The 12,025-nt window shown below is 37.5% G+C and overlaps 1 protein-coding gene across 3 annotated transcripts in view; it reads left to right on the top strand.

Moving 5' to 3' along the window:
• Nucleotides 1-12,025, top strand: part of Glce (glucuronic acid epimerase) — a 72,350-nt gene that overhangs the window by 32,113 nt on the left and 28,212 nt on the right. For 2 of the 3 annotated variants that reach the window (XM_031346352.1, XM_031346353.1), the window contains one exon: nucleotides 2,652-2,742. The exons of the other annotated variant lie outside the window; for it this stretch is intronic. The gene's annotated coding sequence lies outside the window, so the exon portion shown is untranslated. The remainder of the gene's footprint in view (nucleotides 1-2,651; nucleotides 2,743-12,025) is intronic. 3 annotated transcript variants of the gene reach the window in all.

Below are 12,025 nucleotides of genomic sequence, written 5' to 3'. Positions count from 1 at the left end.
AATTACTTGTGAAATCCCTTTCCCACTTAATCAGTTTGCTTTTCCTCGCCCTTTTTTATTCAAATACCTTGCTCTCCCTGATAATAAACTTTTATTTTCCTCCATAATAAAAAAACAAATGAAGTATTGTTTTTCATTTTCAGAATGTTTTCTCTGTAATACCCACCCCCTTTTCTACCTATTGTAAGTTAGGAGTGTGTGTAGGGGATGGGAGGGGAGTGGGGGGTGCATATGCATTTGCCAGAGCACCTGCGAGTGAAAGCCAGCAATCTGTATGGTCTGTATTGAGTGTCTTTCTCCATTTCTTCCTTTTTGAGACAAATCTCTCACTGCCCCCAGAGCTCACCATTTTGGATAGACTGGCTGGCCAGAATGCCCTAAGGGTATTCCTATCTCTCCATTGCCTTCCCCCAAGCATTTGGATCACACCAGCTTTTTTATTTGGCTGCTAGGGAATCTAAATTCTGATCTTCATGTCTTCATAGAAGCACTTTACAAATTGAGTCCCATCCCTGTCCTGCAAGCCTGTATTTAAAAAAGCTTTTAGGCTTCTTCTATTAGGGTTGTTTGTCTTTGAACTGGGATTTCACTATATAGTCTGTCTGGCCTGTTAGTTGTGATTTTCCTGCTTCAGCCTCACAAGTAACTGGATTTACAGGTGTATACTATTATGCCAGCTAAGTTTTATTAGTTGCATAAAAATAATAACATTGTTGCTTTAATATCTGTTAAAGTAGTCAGGGTTCTATAGAGAAACAGATGATAGAATGAACACACACACCCACACACAATTTATTAGAGTGACTTACAAGCTGTCATCTTGATAGTCCAACAATGGTTGCTTCCTGATGGAAAATCCAAGAATCTAATACTAGTTTGGTCCAGGAGGCTGAACTTCTCAGCTGACCTTCAATATACATTGGAATCCTAAAGAAGGCGGCTCTAATATCAGTTAAGGAACGAATTTGCCAGCTCGAGTGAGGGCAAGCAGACAAAAAGCAAAAGCTTCCTTCTTCCATGTCTTTTCTCGAGGCTGCCACCAGAAGGTGTGGCCCAGATGTAGGGTGGGTCTTCTGAACCTCAAATGAGCCAGTCTAGAGAAAATCCCTTACCGGTGTACCCAGCTGCTTGGACTTTAGTTAATTCTACAAGTAGTCAAATTGACAGCAGCTTTGGGTTTCAGACTCATTCCTCACTCCTTCCTAGTCCCAAGATTCCACATGACTTTTGTGGAATGTTTCCTATAATCTATGACAGTTTCTTTTCTATCTTTGCTTTACATGACCTTAATTATTCTGAGTACTATCCAGGTGTTCTATAGAATGTATTTCATATGGTTTGTCTGGCACTTTTCCTCATGATTGAAGTATGGGTTTTAGAAAATAGCAACACAGACCCAAAAGTGTCCTTTCCCACTTTTGTTTGGGTTTAAGTACATGAAGACAGTCCTACTTGTAGAAGACAGTGTTTGCTCAATATCTCCACAACAAAGTAGTTTTGCCTTCCTGTATTCTAACCTCTGGAAATGAGTTACTGAATTCAGCCCATACTTGGGCTGGAACAATGAAGTTTCATGTCATGGGAAAGCAAATGGATGTTTAAGAAAGTTTTTTTTTTCCTTCTTGGTCATTTATATCAGTATGTACAGTTAATACACTGATTTATCATTCAATCCAAACAGCCCTCCATTTATGGTGGTTAGACCTGGGATCTTCTCAACTTTGTCACAGTATAAAGCAAAGCATGCACATTTTCTGGGTTTTCACTTTCAGTGTAATGTTCAGTAAATTACACAAGATACTTAACACTTTATTTTGAAACAGGCTTTTACTAGAAGATTTCACCCATATAGACTAGGCTGTGGTGATCAGTAGGCTAGGTGTACTAAATACATATTGTAGAATATTTTCAACATTGGACAGGTGTCAGTCTGTAATCCCATCATATTTCATGGTGCACCTACAGTGTGATATTTTGCTACAGTGTTGGTTTCCTTGTTTTGTGGTCTCTGGGCTCCCCTTTTCCAATCTCTGATCAGAAAGGCGAAGCTTGCTTTTCTGTTTGTTTGTTTGTTTGCTTGCTTGTTCAGGTACACTCCCTGAAGCTGTGCTCATCTTTAGGACTAAACAGTAGGAGGATATAGAAGGGAATGGGGGCAGCGCCACATACACACTAAGGATTCCATATATCCTCTGGAACTGTAGCACCTCTGACCAGAGAGCAAGGTTCCCTTGCCCCTGAGTTTTAGACTCATGATCTTTATTGCTGTTGCTCCCACAGATAGTTGGGCTGAAGATGGAGGAGGGGTGTGTGTGTGTGTGTGTGTGTGTGTGTGTGTGTGTGTGTGTGTGTGTGTGTTTCCTATACTTTCAGTCACAACTAGAACATGAAACTTGTCATTTGGGCTATATACATTTCAGGCTGGTTAATACTAGACAAGAACAAAATAATGGACATTCTAAAATAGTGCTTTCATTCTGGTCCTCTTGTAGGATCTGCCTATTGCCGTTACTGTTTAGGGTTCCCATGTATTCTATTCTAGGCATTTAGGTCTTAGAGCTCCATTCAGTTGGTGGGACAGTTGGAGTGTTGTATTGCTCTATTTTATCTGCAACCAGAACCTTGCTTAAAGGTTTTTCATTTTGTTCTAGGAATTTAACAAGAAACTGAAGTTTTGATTCAAATATTTTTTGAATTGAAGCCAGAAATGTACTAAGATTTTTATTCTTTCATTTGATTAAGGTAAGATTATTTAATAAAATATAATTGTACCTTGACTTGTTTTCAAACATATTTTATGTTTATTAAAACTTTTATTTCTGAGTCTCTAGAGATTTGAACCAAAAAACATTTTTATGAGTTCTTAAAGCATTTTATGTTTGCTTGGCACACACAAAACCCTGGGTTCCATCCCTCATACCACTTAACCAGGTATGGTGGGGGGACACCTGTAATCTCACTTTGGAGACAGAGGCAGGAGGGTTAGAAATTCAAGGTCATCCTCAGCTACTTAGCAGGTTGGAAGCCTCATTGGAATACATGCGATCCTGTCAACAGAAAGTGGGTAGTGGGAGTCCTTTACCACTTAAATGACTAGTGTTTCTTGTAACCACTACCAGATAGAAAGGAAGCAGGGTGGTATGATTACTGAAGGTGTAATATATTAAAAGAAATGTTTGCTGGGGGACAAAAGTCATCAAATTGGCCTACAGCCTGGCCACTTGTTCTAGTAAATAGTGTTTATTGGAACATAGCCATATCCACTCAGTTGTTTTTGTCTGTGGCTACCTTAGCACTTCAATGCTGAGTTCATTACTTTAAATTTAAATATGCATGTAATTGTCTAAGTACCTGTACCAAGCCTAAAATCCTGAAGTGAAAGCCTCAGAAGTCCTAGTTTTCTAGCTAGATGTAGAGGAGGCAGAGGCAGGCAAATCTCTGAGTTTGAGTCCAGCCTGGTCTACAGGGTGAGTTCCAGGCCAGTCAGGTCTACATAGAGAAATCCTGTCTCAAAAAGCACACACAAAATAAGTAAAAATAAAAAGCAATACTAGTTTTCTGAGATAATTGGTGTATTAAACACAGACACAATACTGTCCGTGGTTGCATGCCAAGTGCTTATTTATTTCTGAGTAGTACTCTATGTTTTCAAAACTAAAAGCTTGCATGATAGTGGGTTTGTTCCTATTCTAAAAAAGCGATTCATACCAAATATATTTTGCTTTACCTAGTAAGATTAAACAGAACTAGTAAGACTTTGAGAGAATGATGATCGTTATCAATAGCTGCCTTGATTAAGTAATTTACAGCACATGAAATTTTAAGTGAAGAGATCTTAATATAAAAGTGCATTAGTGAGCCAGCCATGGTAGTGCATTGAGAGGCCAAGGCAGAAAGACTGAAAGTTCAAGGCTAACCTGGGCTGTATAACAAAATCATCTAGCAGTTAAAATAGGAATTACATTTCTCTCTAAAGTGTGAATTCAACCACTGAATGTGGTTGCCCCTCCATCTCAACAAGTCCCATATTGGTGGATCTGACCAACATCAATGCAAAGATGCAAGAAAATCTATATAAACTTTATTTCCTGTGGTCATTCCCTAAACAATATAACAACTACCAACAAAGCATCTGTACTCTTAACAGTTGGTGCGTGAGTAATCGGAGTGATTTACAGGGGATGGGGGAGGGCTGTGGACCTTTCATGAAGGTAGTGTGCCAGTTTACAAAAGGGACATCAGCACACAGATTTTTAAGTTCTTGTGTAGTAGATCTAATTTAATGTTATTCCTAAAATAATGAATGTTTAGAAACATAGAAGAAATTAAAATTGGAGTCGAGTAAGATATATGTCGTGCTTCTCAACAATTTCTACAACGCTAATGAAAAAAATAAAAGCATATGGTAATCTATGTAGAAATTATAATACATTTCCAACTTTTTAAAAAGAAATACCTGTTTTAGACACCAAAGTCTGAAGGGGAAAAATAAGGATTTGGAGGGAACTCATTCTGGATAACTTATTAAAAATAAACTTTCTGTAATTTTCAGTGTGTTAAAAAAATTGGATTTGAAACATGTGACACCTAGCCTGAGAGAGTATTTGTTTCAAAATACGTTTGAATGTGATGTTTGTGTTTGCTTTGTTCTCAGAAAACAGATTTAAAACTTTTAAAGAAAGAAAACTGGAAATTTAAAGCATTTGTAATTATATTTTAAAAACTTTGTATTGATTCTTTGTGAGTTTCACATCATATATCCCAATCCCACTCATCGCCACATCCCTTTATACCCATTCCACCCTTGCAACCTCTCCCCAAAAGAAAAAAAAGCATAAAAACCATCTCATTGTGGAAGCTGTAGCATGTTACAAGGTGTCCCACAATATTTGCCCTTTTGTCCACATATCCTTACTTGCAAGTGTTCATTGCAGTGAGTCATTGGTCTGTTTCAAGGCCTCTGGCTTCTGCGACACCATCAATACTGGATCCTCACCAGGACTCCTCTCGGATATCCTGTTGCCGTGTCATGGAGATTCTGTGGCTTTGATCTGCAGAACTAGCCCCTTCATGTCTTCTAGCAGTTCATAGTTGAGGTAAATAATGGGGTAGACTAACTCAAAGCCCTGGATCTCTGGCCTACATGGTAACTGAGCTGGTCATCCGCCAGCTTTCCTGCATTCACACCACAGCAGTGAGCTCTCCAGTACTGTCCCAGTGCTACAGCTGGCAAGGGGTAGAAGCAGCTGTCCTGCTCTCATGCCCTTAGGACCAGCCCACCCACACCCATGCCGCCAGAGCCAGCTCTACTATGCTGCCCAGTCAAGGTGTGGCTCCTCTCCCATGTGCTGTAGCTAGCAAGGGCCTGGGCCACCTCTTCTTCTTACACACTCAGAGTTGACTCACCTGCGATTTCACTATCAGGGCCAGCTCTACTGTGCTTCCCAGGGCCCACTCTCCCAAGTACTGCAGCCTGTGAGAGGGGCAGAGTCAGCTCTATACAGCTCTTGGACATCAAGATGGTCCCAGGCAGCAACCCAGACCAGGGACCATCACATGGTCTTTAGTAGTAATACGAGTCATGGTCAAAGACACAGACTACTGCTGCTCTATGGCCACAGGCCCAGACATGGCCCTCAGCAGCAGCATGGACTAGAATTTCACCATGGACTCAGGTGGCAATTCACGGTAGGCTATTCCTTTCCACCCTCAGGGTCTCCAGTTCTACCTCTCTTCATAATGTTCAAACTGTTCTACTTCTCTTTTTCTCCCATCTGTCTACCACATAATTGTACATCTTAGTGGCTCCCACTTCAGTTGAGCCATCAGCAGGCGGGTCTCTGGGTATCCTCCTCTGCCTAGATGGTGTATGGGTGCGCTAGGCCTTTGGGTCACTGAGTATAATTTCTATAAGCATTTCACTAGACTGTCACAAGAGTTACTGAGTATGTGTTGAATTTCTGAATTTCAGCTAATAGTAATACAGACACATATTTTCTGATCCTTGGTGATTTGTTTATAAGAAAACTGTTTTGTCAATAAACTCATTTTGATCAATAAACTGTACAATGATTAGACTTTATATTAACTATATTTTATTCTATAGTAACGCTAAGCTTTAATGACTATATGTAGAATTGTCAAGATTTTCTTAACATTTTTATTTTACTAGTGGCATGTTAGAGTACACTTAATACAAATTCATCTACATACCAGGGATTAATTATTTTGGCATATTAGCTTCAAATCAACAGAAAATATTTCAAGTATGACAAAATTGTATGAGAAACCTTCTTGGGATATGAGAGCTATCAGCCTACATAGACCTTTCCCTTAAAACTTGGTAAATGTTAAATGACATTTGGTAAAGAAAAAAACAAAATAATAAAAAAGAAAGAATTCAAGATTTAATGTTCTTTTAAAACATTCAAGGATAAAGTAGATTGTAGACTGTGGGTGATATAAAAAAAACATTATTTGAATATATTTTTTATTCCTTCCTGTGTTGTAAGTAGATAATAGAAGTGAGAAATTAAAAAGTAGGATTTGGAAGACTCGAATCCAGAAGTTACTGCTACCAGACTAGTTGTGTGACTTTGACAAGCCACTAAACTCTTAAATCTTTTACTCTGTAAATTAAGTCATTAGAGTTTGGCTTCTAAGATTAAATCTTACTTGATGTACTTTTATTTTTATTTTTGTGTGTGTTGAAATATGTATAACGTGAAATTTGCTGTCTTAGCCACTTTTAGTTGTATGCTATTTATCTTTGTCTAGACTCTTTCATTTTAAAATTTTGTGCCCATTAAAATAAGTTCTTAGCAACCACTAGTCCTCTGTCTCTTTAATTGTGACTTCCTAGTTCATTGTAACTATTACAAGTCACATAGTATTTGTTTTCTGTGTGTAACTTATTTCACTTAGCATAATGCCCTTAAAATTTATCTACTTTGTAGCATATGTTAGAATTCTCTTCTTTTGAAACAAGAATAAAGGATACCCCACTGTATGTATTTGCCATATGTGTCTATTCATCCATCATTGGACATATAGGTCATATGCATTAACAGTGCTGACATCAGTGTGGGTACACACATAGAAATTTATGACCATGTTTCAGTTCTTTGGGGAGTTTATTGAAGTGCAGAGTTGTTAGGCCATAGAGCATCTCTGCTTTCTACAGTGGTGGCTGAGCTTTAAGTTCTTCCTGTGTGAAGTTCATGGTGCTTTCTGGATGTTTCTATTCATCTCTCAACAAATTTGGGAGATTTGGAGCTATATTTTTTTTCCCATACAATCTCTGCTCCTTTCTCTTCCATAACCTCTACAGTCCATATATTAGTATACATTATGGTGGTCTTATACTATAACTCGTGTTCTCTGTTTATTTTGTCAATGATTATACTCTCTTGTTTCTTAGATTCCATAATTAGTATACAAGAAGTTTCTGTTTTCAAGACTTTTATCACCACCTATAACTTTACTGTATGCAATATGCCTAATAAATGGATTTATTTCCAATGTGAGAGCCTTTAGGAGGTCATTATTCTCGATGTCAGAGCCCTCTTGAAATGGATTTGGGACCTTATTTTTAAAAGCTGGATAGATGCTTTGTCATTGCACCAATATAAGGGCCAGACTCACAAAAGTAAAGCAGTAGTTAGCAAGGGCTAGATTATACAAGAATAAAAGGCTTTGTGTATTTACATGTAACAAATGCTGTGCTGTACCATGTGACTCAGGAGGGTAAAATGCAGTGAGGACATTTTCATTCATATGTACTGTGAAAAGTAACTGCTTTTTAAAAATGCAATATATTACCGAATACTTCACTGAAGTTAAGCATACAAGACAACTCATTTGGAAAATATACTACTTAACACAAAATTATCAGAAATGTGAAAAGGCAGAAAAATATGATCCTTAACAAGGACAAATGTCAACCAGTAAAAAGAGAGAAGCAACACGTGTTGGGAATTATCAGATATGGACATTAAGACAGCTATTACAGATGTACATCATATGTTCAAGAGAACAAAGGAAAACATGAAAATGCCAAGGAAGATGGAAGTTATTTATAGAAAGAGACCCAAATAGAACTTCTGTAAAGGAAGAGCAATGTCTGAAGTGGAATGAGTAGCATGTAAAATATTTCAGGAGAAAAGAAAAAGTCAAAACCTGAAGGCGTGGCAGTACATATACCCAGCTGAAATACCAAGGGCACTGGCTACCCAGGCCTGGTCCTTGGAATCTATATGGTAAACAGAAAGAACTGAAGTTGTTCTCTGACCTCTACATGGATATCATGGTACATATGTGCCAATGCATATACTCTAAATAAATTAAAATGTGATAACAACAAGAGAAATAAATAAAGAAAAAGAACACAATATCACTGACCCATAAGATGTTATCAAGCAAATTAATAAGGTATAGCAAGTTTTAGAGGGAAATAGAGACAAAAAATAGTTCAGATAATGGCCGAATATTGCCATGTTTGATGGGAGAATTTGAATAGTGAATAATATTTGAGTTGTCCATGATTAACTAGAAAAATATTTTTTTTTTTAAAAAAGGAATTGGGGTAGAAAAAGAGGGATAAACCAGGTGGTGACAGCATACACTTTTAATCCCAACACTTAGGTGGCAGAAACAGATCTTTGTGAGTTTGAGGACAGCTTGGTTTACAGAGGTTTTTACACAGAGAAACCCTGTCTTCAAAAACAAAAAGAAAGAAAAGGGATAGAAAACAGGTGTCCTGTCTTCACATTCAGTATGTACCTTTAGACTTCTGTTAGAATTCTGTCTTCCTAGAGATTAAAAAAAAATTGACTCCCCAGAAAGAAGTACAGCTTCAATTATGAATATTTACCACACACCATATAACCCATGTTCTCTTGGACTGTGTAGAAGCTCTAGCTGCATTACAGTTGGCATAATAGAAAAGGGAAGACTTGTGTGTCATGTTAACTTTTGATTTCTTAATCAGTATCTGTTAGCCTTTGAAATCTAAAAGTTACCAAATGTGAGTACTAATTTACTTTTCGATGCTGGGAGTTTGACCCAGGACCTTAAGGCATCCTAGGCAAGAACTCTACCAATTAGCTACCTCCCAAGTCTGAATAATAATTAAACTTCTGTCTTGAGGGAGCTTTTTTAGACATGGAGTATTTATTTATTTAGGTATAGACTATGTGGTAGAGCTTATGGTAGGGAGAGAATACATTTAAATCTGTGTGAGGTATTTGTGATACCTACACAAACACAAGAAGTGGTGAAGGATGTGATGGGGGGACAGAAAGCACACTTTTGCTTTTTGTTTAATACTTAGGTTCAGCTTTCACTTCTAAATAATCATGTTGATTACTGTGTAAACTGCTTACATAAATAGTAAAATATGGTTTTAACTTCTAGATTATGTTATGTATAGGAAATATATTTTTGTACATTAAAGAATAACCTTTACATGAAATTTTACGTCTATTACAGCTGTGTTATTTAGCTAAACAGAATTTCTGTGCTGTAGTTTGCTTGCATTTGTTTTAAAGCCAACAAAAATATATCCTTCACTCTGAGTGAGGTGAAGCCTTAAATAAGAGGTGGAGGAAAATCCTAGAGTACTACAATTAATCTAGTTCAGTCCCCTTCCTGTTTGTTTGGAAAATTGCTCATTGGGAAAGCTTAGCTTAAATCTTCCTTAATTCCTATTTATGTCTGATAAAATTTGTATTCCTGACCAATATATCATTTTGTGCAAAGGCAGATTATATTTTTGTCTTGATTACTGCTCTTAGCAACTTTTATGAGATAATAAAAATTACAGATGCTTAAAGAAAAGTACTCTTTTCAGGGGAATGTGTACTCTGATTTTTCAGATTGCTTATTTGGAAAAATGGCAATGGATGTTTATTAAATATGTGATTAAACAAACTGTTAGATAGATGAAGATTATTTAATTTTGCTGGCTTTCCAGGGCATAGCTTGTTAAGTGTTTCCCTCATTCTGCCCACTATGAGTGTCTGCTATGTGATAGGTACGATGTGGAGGTCTTCCTTTTATCTTGTAACTATTTCATGAAGTAGATATATTTGATTTATATATGAGAAAGATTTTTAGAGAAAGGTTATTTAATTTATATAACATTTCCTATCTTGAGGCTGAAAAAATGGCTCAGTGGTTAAGAGCTCTAGCTGTTCTTTGAGAGATCTTGAGCTTGTTTTCCTGCACCAACATGGCAGCTCACAGCTGTCTGTAAGTTCAGTTCCAGGGGATCTACACTCTCTTCTGACCTTTGCAGGCACCAAGCATATGAGTGGCACACAAACTTATACATGTAAAATAAATAATTTTAAAAAGAAAAAAATTTAAAGATTACCTGTCTTAGCAAGATTCAAATGTAAGTCTGTCAGACCCTAAAGCTTGGGTATTTCTCAAAATACACAACTCACCCTTGGTTTACCTTTGTTCATCTTTCCTCTTCAACTAGTTTCTTCATTGTCAGAGTAGTTTTAGAAACTATATATATATATATATACCAGGTGAAGTGATGCATGTCTGAAATTCTAGCAGTTAGGTGGCTAAGGCAAGAGGACTGGGAGTTCAAGGCCATCTTGGGCCTCAGAGGGAGACAATCTCAAAAACAAATAGATGGCTTATGTGCATTTATTCATGACTGATTTGTTTAAAAAGTCAGATTTTTAAAAATTATTTGCTTTGGGAGTGGTGGGGGAGGTTGAGGTACTTGGATTTGAACTAGGGCTTTATGTGTGCCAGGCAAGTGCTCTGCATTGAGCGTATCCTCCTTCCTCTTTTACTTATTTTTTTGAGACAAAGTCTTACTAAGTTGACTCTGCAACTGAGTCTGGCTTGAAGTATAATTTGTTTATAATAAAATGTGCCCCCTTTAAATATACAGTCCAGTGAGTTTTGTCATTTGCCCCCACAACAAAGTCTAGAATATTTTTATTGCCCCAGAAAGTTCCTAGGTTTTTTTGTTGTTGTTGTTTTTGTGTTTTTGGTTTTTTGTTGTTTTTGTTTTTTTGTGCCATTCTCCTTGATAGACCTCTCTTCTAGCCACTAACAGAAATGGGATTATATGTAGTGAGTAGCCTTGGATTGTGTTTTAGAGATTTATCCATGTTGGGGTAGTATCTTAGTTAGGATTTTACTGCTGTGAACAGACACCATGACAGAGGCAACTCTTATAAGGACAACATTTCATTGGGGCTGGCTCACAGGTTCAGAGGTTCAGTCCATTATCATCAGGCAGGAACATGGCAGCATCCAGGCAGGCATGGTGCAGGAGGAGCTGAGAGTTCTACATCTTCATCTGAAGGCCGCTAGAAGACTGGCTTCCAAGCTGCTAGAATCAGGTTTTTAAAGGCCACAGCCACAGTGACACACCTACTCCAACAAGGCTACACCTCCTAATAGTACCACTTCCTGGGCCACGCATATACAAACCTTCACAGGTAGATATCGGAATCAATATGTTGTTGAATTATATTCCATTGTACACATAAGCCATTTTATCCTGTCATTAGTTGATGGACATTTGGATTACTTCTGGCCTAAACTGCTGTTGGTGCTCACATATAACCTGCTTAATTTGGAATTTTGAATGACATTCTCTTTAGTGAGTACTTTATAGATTTCTTCAGCTTATATCACCTAAAATAAAAGCTACTTCATTGAAGGCTCTGTTAGAAGCTGAAGATAAAATATTTCTTTGGCTTTTGAAATTTGGAGAGCAAATGACATCTGCATTTACTGCTTTAAAAAAGTTTTGCTTGCCAGGCAGTGGTGGTGCGTATGCGTTTAATCCCAGCACTTGGGAGGCAGAGGCAGGCGGATTTCTGAGTTCAAGGCCAGCCTGGTCTGTTCCAGGACCAGGACAGCCAGAGCTATACAGAGAAACCCTGTCTTGAAAAACAAAAACAAAAACAAAAACAAAACAAAACAAAGTTTGCATGTTCTAGTATGCAAAGATAAATGATAAGAAATTAAGTTGAGCAGAAATGTAGTA

This window comes from Mastomys coucha, unplaced genomic scaffold, assembly GCF_008632895.1.
Source record: "Mastomys coucha isolate ucsf_1 unplaced genomic scaffold, UCSF_Mcou_1 pScaffold23, whole genome shotgun sequence".
Classification (NCBI taxonomy): Eukaryota; Metazoa; Chordata; class Mammalia; order Rodentia; family Muridae; genus Mastomys; species Mastomys coucha.
Note: the sequence above shows the minus strand (reverse complement) of the source record. Positions and strands in the feature narration are given on the sequence as shown.